At 39.5% G+C, this 9345-nt stretch overlaps 1 long non-coding RNA gene across 1 annotated transcript; it reads right to left on the bottom strand.

Annotated features, from left to right (window-relative positions):
• Positions 1–2618: 2618 nt before the first annotated feature.
• Positions 2619–9138, bottom strand: LOC108445744. Its single transcript, XR_001860701.1, has 2 exons — positions 8204–9138; positions 2619–5704 (listed from the first exon to the last, which is right to left on the bottom strand). It is a non-coding gene; the product is annotated as an uncharacterized LOC108445744 (long non-coding RNA).
• Positions 9139–9345: the final 207 nt, after the last annotated feature.

Raw genomic sequence — 9345 nt, 5'->3', positions numbered from 1 at the left:
TGTGTCGGATGCGCTCCCCCCTCCCCCCATGTCGCTCTATCTCTGTCGTGGGCACCACCTGCTTTCTGTGGGTGGTCAGTGACACTTGGGCGCGAGTCAGGGGCTACTTCGAATACAAATTTAAGGCGGGGTAGTTTTTTTTTAACCAGTCTTCTGATTTAGCTTCATTCTATGTACAAAAGAATGGAGATTTTATAACTGACTAAAATGAAGGCAGAAAAATTAAGGAAACTTCCCAGTGTGACCATTTATGAGACTCCCTGGTAGCCACCTCCCAACGCCAGATCTGTCACTGCTGACCCGAAGCTCCCCTTCGCAGCAGCGGCTCCCGTGACATGATGAGTCCCCGTTTGTCTCCCCACACACCCCACTCACACAGTCAGACCGGGTTTCCCACAGGAGAGTCTCAGATGTCTCGTTTATTGACGGCGCAGTACCACATAAACAGACCGAGCTGTTCCTCCGATGCTACCGAGCTACCTGCAGCAGATGTATTCCTCAACAGTAGGCAAAAAGATGGTTTGGAAACTGGTAGGTTCTGAAAACTCTAATTTTTGCTTCAGTTGTGGTCCAGTGGTGGAAAGACCAGGAAAGGGTTGTGTCTGGGCAGACCACAGCCAAAGGTGATGGAACAGTCAGTGTGTTACAAAGCCAGTGAACCTGGAAGGCAGGACCCTGACTTAGGATGATGCTACAGAGTGACTCTGCCATAAATTTTATTGCTCGTGTCTCATTGTTCCTCAGCTAAATGCTGTCTGATAGGATAATCCTTTAGTTGTTAGAATCCATTATAAGATTATTTTTATTGGCACTTCTTTTTTTTTCTTTTTTTATTACTGTATACTACAGCAAGGATTTCAGGGGTATAGTGTACCTACAGAATGGGAAATCCACTTTGGTGGGCTTTGTGATTTGTCACTGTGTTGAAAGGAATGAATAAAATGCCAGAGTAGCAAAGAAGCTACTGCAGTTTCTGCAGTTGAAGTAACATGGGCAACAACCAGATTCTGTTCAGAAGCAGACTCATTATCCCAAAGGCCTTAAACTTAGTGTATCAATCATATTGGGTCATATAAAATCACATATATATAATGTAAAGACAGTGATTAGTTAACTTATTAACAAGTTAACAAGTTTAGCAGTTCATTAACTGAGAAAACAGATGCAAGGTCTTGTGTCACACAATGAGTCTGAATTTGGAAAGTGTAAAACTAATTTAAATAGCCTGTGAGCCATCAAACTATCACCTGTATTCCCCTTGAAAAAATGTAGGCCTTTTGTTGGGAATAATGTTTCGGATGATTTTGCTGAAGGTGCTGGAGGGATGGAGCATGTGAGTAAGCTTTCGTGATAGATTTTTACGAAGGTTATGACTTTGACAGAGCTTGACTGATTCAGGTCCTCGCACTGCCAATATGTATCAACCTCCTTCTATCCTATGAATACCCTTAAGATATATTTTCTCTTTAATAAGTCCAATCAACTTCTTTGCAGCACAGGGACTTATGACAGAGGAAAGTGTTATGTTCAAAAGTCAAGGAAGAATATTTCTTAGAATGTCAGTCGCTGATGTTAAATTGTCCTACAGAAATGTCCTTGATGCATGGACTGTGTAAAGTCTAACAGTGCTGGGTTGCTCATTTAGGATGATATGATGACATACTATGTAGTAAACTGCATATCCAGTGCAAAGCATTAGGGGAAAAGAAAAGATTATTGCCTTGGTCAGTAAAAACTACAGCATGACAATATTAGTATTTTAAATGCCCTCTTGGCAAAACTACCTTCCTTAAAATCAAGGGTTCCAGTGCTGTGTGGGGAAAGATGTTTTTTGAAGGTTTTTTTTTTCCTAAATCTGAAGCTAGTGCTCTTAATAATTGGCAGATTAAGATAGTCTTTGAGTTTTCAGATAGAAATCAAAAAGGTAGAGTAATTTATGGTCTTTATTTTGAAACAAAAAGAATTACAGAAGTCCTTGAATATTTGGTTGGTTGGTTGGGTTGGGGGGGGTTCTTTTAATCATTGAAATGCATAGATTTGTTCAGTATTCAGGTCAGGTATAAAAAAACTTCCAAGTTTGTATGCAAAAATTTGCTTTGAGAGGGCTATAGGATAATTCTTTCATGAAGTGTTATGTAACTTCAAACCTGTGTGGGGAAACTGGCAGTTATTCTTTAATACAACTTGCTGGACACGAAGATTTTCCTCTAGTCTTGTGTAATCAAAAACAGGCAAGTAAGGCTTTTTGTTACACATATTGTTTACATATTTATCAGGTATCCTCACTTGCTGGATGTATATTTGTTGTCCTGTTTTGCACAGTCCCATCCCTATCAGAAGTCCTTATTTGGTCCTCAGGGGTTTCTTTCAGGGTCTCTGGTGATCTTTGATCCCCAAATTGTGGTTGATCCCTGGTTCTGTGCTAGCACAGTTTGTTTCCAGCAATTTGCAAGGCTGCTTTTATCTTACCTATGCTCCCAGAACTCAGCCCACATCCCCAGGACTTCTCCAAAGTTGTTTTGCCAGTGTTCTGTTACTTATTAGATCATGGAATTTGGCAATGTATCATTTCCCTTATCAATATATGACTATTAAAAAAAAAAAAAACAAAGCAGTGGTTTATAGCACCAATAAATTTACTTAAGGATTTTCAAATTAGTTCTTATTACTGGTTTAAGAAAATGTTTCTTTGGCAAGTTTTCCTCTACAATGATGTCTTCTGGTATTCCAACGAATGTATTTTTCTTTCATTATTCCCACATTTATCTTCAGGTCTAACAGCTTCCAAGAGAATCTAGGCTGTTTACCTACAGATGAAAGCCAGAAGGGGTCCCAGTTTGTATCATGCATTGTTATAGATGACCTTCTATCATGTTCCCCTGCTTATTTTTTCTTAACTGAATTGATCCAAATCTGTGGTACCCCCATGTTTTGAGCCTGTGGACCATTGTAGCCTCTTCCTGTCACAGAGAGACACTGTATACTTCCTAGAGGCCCTCTGTCTCTCAGTTGAAGTAAAATCATGTTGCTACCAAACACTGCCCTCTGCAGTCCTTCGTGAAAATCTTCTGCTGTCTTCCCCAGAAATCACAACTCTGTCCTGACCAAGTGATGAGCAAAAGGACAAAAATGCTCCAGTAGAAGGAGCCACCGTGAGTGCCATATAGATTGATCTCATTACAACAATTTGTTTCTTTTCCAGGCTACTCTGCTGTACACAGAGACTCCCCTGTACAGATGTGCTACTCCTAGCAAAAGCTGTCTACATGATACACATGCTTGCTGCACCCATGGTAGTCTTGTCCCTTCCTGAAAGCCCTGAATATTCTCTATAAGAATGAGTGGCCTATGGCTGTTTCCTGATGCTGAAAGCATGTATGATATCTGCTGTTGAAAAGGGTTGGAGGTTGAGGCTTCAAAATAAACAGCACTTCTTACCACTTTGATTACTTCTTAAAACTCTAATGTATCCATTTCAGAGATTTACATTTATGACTCTTATTAGATGCCAGAAGTTTACTGATAAGAGGCACATTTAAGTACTCTAGGTTTGTATTACTCCTTGCCATTTAAAGTTTAATATGCTCCCAGAAGATGATTTTCATGAAATTGGAAACAAAGGGGAGAAAAAGTAAACTAAAAATATATTCTCTGATGTTTTTCTTGTTTGGTCAAAAAAGGGCTTGTTTTAAGAACAGTAAAAATACAACAGGTATATCAGTTACAGAAATCTATTTTACTTCCTCTATGAAACTGTGGAGTGGCACCACGATTTTCTGCTTAGAACTCTTTGGACTATTTCCAGAGAATGAATTAAATCTCACAGACTTAGATTCTCAGTATTATGCACACAACCAATTTTCATTAAAACACACAAGATTACATGCAACTGTACTTTGAAGATGCATAAAGTAGAGTTCATTATCAATTTTTTCTGTAATCATAGAACAGATAACAGTCTTAAAAGAGTAGTTGGTTTAATACCGAACTGATTTTCAACATAAAAGTGAGTTAGAAATGTTTTCAAACACAACTTGCACTCATGAATCAGGTGTCAAGAAGCACAGCTTTACAGCTGGACGTTTATCACACCTTACTCTTTGTCTTCAAAGACATGTTGAATGAAAAAGAGAAATGAAGAGCAGACCATATTGGGATAATAGTTGGAAATATGCAGAATGCTTGTTAGCTGATAATACTTATAATTATTTTTAAATATTTGGAGTTGTCACCTGTCAACAGTGAAATGCAATAGACAGAAAAAAAATGAATCAGTAACACTTAGTTGAGAAATAAAAGTTTAGCAAAAGGGTCTATGAAGTGTGTCATATCAAGCAAGATGCAGTCAGAAAATAGAACCTTAAAGAAAGCAGAGAATTTCATAATAAGGCTTGTCTAGCAACACACCAAGACTCAGATATTCTGTAAAGGAGGTTTTAAGGAGGCAAACCAGCAAGATTGTCTTGCACATTTACATTGTATTCTTTCTCTAGATGGTCATTTCGTAGCAGAATAGACAACCTATAATTGCCATAACTAATTACTATAAAAATTTCTTAAATTGTGTGATTAAATGCTGTAATCCTTTACAGTAATTTAGTATGGGAAGTCATTTGCTATGGTGAGTTTCCTCCTCTATGTCAGCCCTTTTTATTATAAACCGCCTTTCCAATAGGAAAGATTCAAGAGTGGCTTTGGCAATTTTTCTCACTCTCTTTTATGTACAGACAAATATAAAGTGAAGCTGATGGCATTGCTAAATTAGGTTCTTAAGAGTCATAGCATCCATCTAAAGTAGATTAGATGAGTACTTAGAAAAAGGGGAGGGGGGAATGAATACATTAAAAATGTAGTCTCTTATGTGCAATTTTATTTTTAAAAAGTGCCTCTCAGAAAGCTTGAAAGTACCTTTGAAATTGTAATGTCTACATAGTCTTTTAACATAAGGGAAAGATACTGATTTATGTATTTGAATCTTATACTTTATGATAGAAAATTGAGCTTGCAACCCTTTAACAATTCTCCTACATTTCAGTGAATATTGTAATGCCAATTTTTTCCTGTGTAAGAGAGCATGTGGTATGAGAGAGATCTAGGAGAAAAGTTAGAGAATGTCAGATAAGTTTTCTCTGTGGATGGAGGTAATGCAGATGTATGTTGACGGTAAGTGATGCCTGTAGTGGAATTGCTTTTCAGAACATACTTCAGACTCAGTCAGAATTTCGCATGCTCATTTCGTCAAATGAATGTCTACCCCTGAGAAACTTGTGACAGCTTATATATATTTATATCATTCATGATACAAATTTCAAAATGTAATTTTAAAATAAAATTAGAAGTATTTTTAATGAAATCTTTAACAAAAAAAAAAAAATTAGCATTCTAAATAATAACTTAGTACTGCAGTAAGCAGAACCCTACTAGAAGCTGTCATGCACCATCAACACTTGCTAACATCTAGACTTCAAAAGTCTCTTTTGGGTTGGTATGAGAGGTAAATCCCCACTGATGTTGCCTCTATTCCCTGCAGGAAAACTAAGTACATAGTGTTGATGCATGTAACTTTGCTTCTTCCTTCACCTCCATGCATGATTCACCTTACCTTTCTCAACATATTGCACCCCTCATTTATCAGCTCTGTCTCTTCCCTTTCCGGATTGCATCAAAGGGCTGCAAGGAGGTTGTTGGAGGTCCTTGTACCTGTCTTGGGCAGAAAGCATAGAGGTTAATAAACAGCAACATGCTTATGAACTCTGAGAGGCTCTGAGAGGAAAAGAGTGGTGATAGTATAGGTGGCATTGGTAAAGAAGGGACCTCGGGAGGGGAGGAGAGCAGGAGCTCAATGCACCTCAGTCCTTCTCACATACAGGCCATCAGTCTACTCCTTTTCTTTCTGTAACGTAAGCAATTCAGAGTCTGTGTTCAATAAAATGCTTTCAGACTGAGTAACTTGAATTCCAAATGATAGGTATAAAAGGTGATAATGCAAGGAAAGTAGAGTGTGACCTCCTCTCTACCAAATAGTCTCTGGAGATGTGTTTGGCAGTCTAAGGACCTCCGGTACTGCCTCTTGTGTGCACTTGTCATCTGCTCTCCAAGCACAGCCACATTTTAAATGAGAATAAAGGTGAAGAATGGGTGATGGCATAGAAAATTAGAGGATTTTGAAATTTCTGAGGAGTGTGTGTTTCTGTATGCATTCCTGTCTTCCATAGAGCACAAGAGCTGGGAATTCCCTGGGGTAAGAAATTGGGCAAGGAAGACAAGAGACCGGCATGGCTGAGTTGGGACCTGCTGGTCAAACTAAAGGGAAAGAAGCAAATTCACAAGCAGTTGAAGCAAGTACAGGTGACCTGAGAAGAGTATAGAGATGTATGGTTGTTTAGGGATGGGACAAGGAAGACCAAGGTGAAGCTGGGACTGAACCTGGCAAGGAACACAACAACAGGAAGGGCTTTCTGCAGGTGTAGAAAAGGAAGGTCAAAGAAAGTGTATCTCCCCCAATATACAATGCTGGAAAACTGGTAACAACTGATGAGAAGCCTGAGGTACTCAAAAATTTTTTACCTCAGTTTTCAATGACCCTCTCTATTCCCTCACCTCTCAAGTCAGTGAGTAGCAGGATGGGGGCTGGAGGAGCAAAGTCCCTCCCACTGTAAGTAAAGATCAGGTTTGTGACCACTGAGGACCCTGAACATACATAAGTCTGTTGGGACCTGATGAGATGCATCCCAGAGTCCTGAGGCATCCCAAGTTGCCAAGGCACTCTCCATGATATTTGAAAAGTCATGGCACTCAGGTGAAGTTCCAGGTGACTGGAAAAGGGGAAACATTGTACCCATCTTTCAAAAAGGTGGAAAGGAGGACCCTGGGAACTATCACCCTGTCAACCTCACCTTTGTGCCTTGGAAGATCATGGAGAAAATCCTGCTAGAACCTCTGCTAAGGCACACAGAGGGCAGGGAACTACAGCCTCACCAAGAGCAAGTCCTGCTTGATCAAACTGGTGGTGTTCTATGATGGAGTGGCTACATCAATGGACAAGGGAAGGGTTCCAGATTACATTGATCTGGACTTCTGTAAAGATTTTGGCACTGTCTTTCACAGCTTCCTTCTCTAAATTGGGTTTGATGAGTGGCCTGTCAGATGGATAAGAAAGCGATTGCATGGTCACATCCAGAGCATAGTGGTCACTTGGCTCAGAGTCTTCACTGACAAGTGACAAGTGGTGTCCCTCAGGGGTCCATACTTGGGCCAGTGTTATTTAATATCTTCATTAATGACAGAGATGAAGGGTTTGAGTGCACCTTCAGCAAGTTTGTAGATTACACCAATTTGAGGGGTATGGTTGACACACCTAAGGGACAGGAAACCATCCAGAAGGACCTGGGCAAACTCAAGTGGCCCACTGGAATCTCATGAGAGCTACAAAGATGGTGAAGGACCTCAAGGTCAAGGCTCCAGGGGGTTTGAAGAGCAGCTGAGGTCACTTGGTCTGTTCAGCCTGAGGAAGAGGAGACTGAGGGGAGACCTCATCGCACTCTTCAACTTTCATGTGAGGGGAAGAGGAGGGGCAGACACTGATCTCTTTTCTGTGGTGACCAGTGACAGGACCCAAAACAGGCTCCCCAAGGATGTGGTGACAGCACCACATCTGACTGAGTTGAAGAAGCATTTTTACAATGCTGTCAGGTCTGTGGTGTGTTTTTTGGGGATGGTTCTGTTCAGGCCCAGGAGTTGGGCTCGGTGATCCTTGTGGATCCTTCCAACTCAGCATATCCTGTGATTCTGTATTTTAACACACTGAACTTTGTGTTTTGTGAGATTTCTCCATCCCTGACAGATTAAGACTGCAACCATCACTTCAGCCAACAGACATCAAAATTACAACAACCAAGTCCCATTGCTGGACCCCTGGGTGATGACTATATACATCTTCCTACTCTTAACCTTTCTTTCTTTTCATGTTTTGTTAAGTGCTATATTACAATATATTATAACCAAAATGGCTATATAACTGCTTTCCATTGCAACCAAATTGTTCTAAAATAAACTCTAAATATATATTTATAAACACTGATCGTTGACCTTTTGGAGTGGGTCATAACAGCGTACTGAGGCACTGGAACACGTTCCCCAGAGAAATTTCAGATAATCTTAGTCATTTGAATTGAGATCCCCAGTGGTCAAAATGCAAGCATACCTCAGGCTGCTGGTGTGAAGTTAGCCCTTCCCAGCACTTCAGTGAAACTGTACTCCTGTGGACCCTAGTTTTGGAGCATGGAAGCTGAAAAGGAAGAACATACTGCCATTGCTTTTTCTCTCATTTCTGCTGATCTTGCTCTTATTTACATGCTACTGCTATCTCCTACAAACAAGAAAGCAGAAAAGAGTATAAGGTCCAAATTTGTAATGTGCTTCAAATACAATAGTATTTTTTTGTGCATGAAGTTAAAACACCTCTGAAAATGAATGCATTGCTTTGTGGTGGCCATATGATAGCTACAAGGTTGTTTGATGTGGGTTTTCTTAAAGGAGTTGAATTTTTCTTTACAGCAAAAGGATCTCCTTGCTGCATTACCCTAAAGAACTGCATGTGCCAAATGAAGAGCCCTTTGGATGTTAGTCAAATGTAGCAGCCTAAAATACCTTCTAAATAGCATACTTTTCAAAGACTGCATTCAAATGAAAAAAGAAAGAAACCCAATCCAAAGCATGAAGCATATTAGAAAAGCACCAAGAAGTCTCTTATGCTTAATGTTTTATTAAACAGGTAGCAAATAATCAGCTACAACAGTAGCTTTGACTGCAGTGTTGCCAGGTGTTTTCTGTTCCCAAGCAGAAAACTTTGCTTTGCTTTTGGCAGAGTTATTTTGTCTAAAAATATTAGCTTTTTATGGGGGCCCAAATGCCTTTTATCTTCACAGCTGCAGCATGCTGAGAGGCAGGCATATTTCACAGACATGAACCTGCAAACAGATTGGTCTAGCTGCACCAGCAAAGTCTAAGAATCTTATTGGGAAATTCGACTGGCACTAGTTCATCTGCAATACTTGTCTTCTTCATATTCTGCATGATTTCAATTTTCAGTGCATTAATAAAGGAAATAACAAAAAAGAAAAAAAAACCAAAAAAACAAAAAACCAAACACAAAAACAAAAAAAAAAAAAAAAAAAAAAAAAGCCCCACAACCCAAAACCAAACCCCAAACCCAACCAACCAAAACAGAGATGTAAATGAGACACCACTGACAAATAGGTAGGAGGGAATTATTAATCACAAAATACATGTTCATAGGTTAATCTGTTAAATAAATAAACAGTGAAAAAATTGTAAAAATACCAT

The sequence above is a fragment of the Corvus brachyrhynchos genome, unplaced genomic scaffold (genome assembly GCF_000691975.1).
Source record: "Corvus brachyrhynchos isolate BGI_N302 unplaced genomic scaffold, ASM69197v1 scaffold33, whole genome shotgun sequence".
In the NCBI taxonomy this organism is placed as follows: Eukaryota; Metazoa; Chordata; class Aves; order Passeriformes; family Corvidae; genus Corvus; species Corvus brachyrhynchos.
Note: the sequence above shows the minus strand (reverse complement) of the source record. Positions and strands in the feature narration are given on the sequence as shown.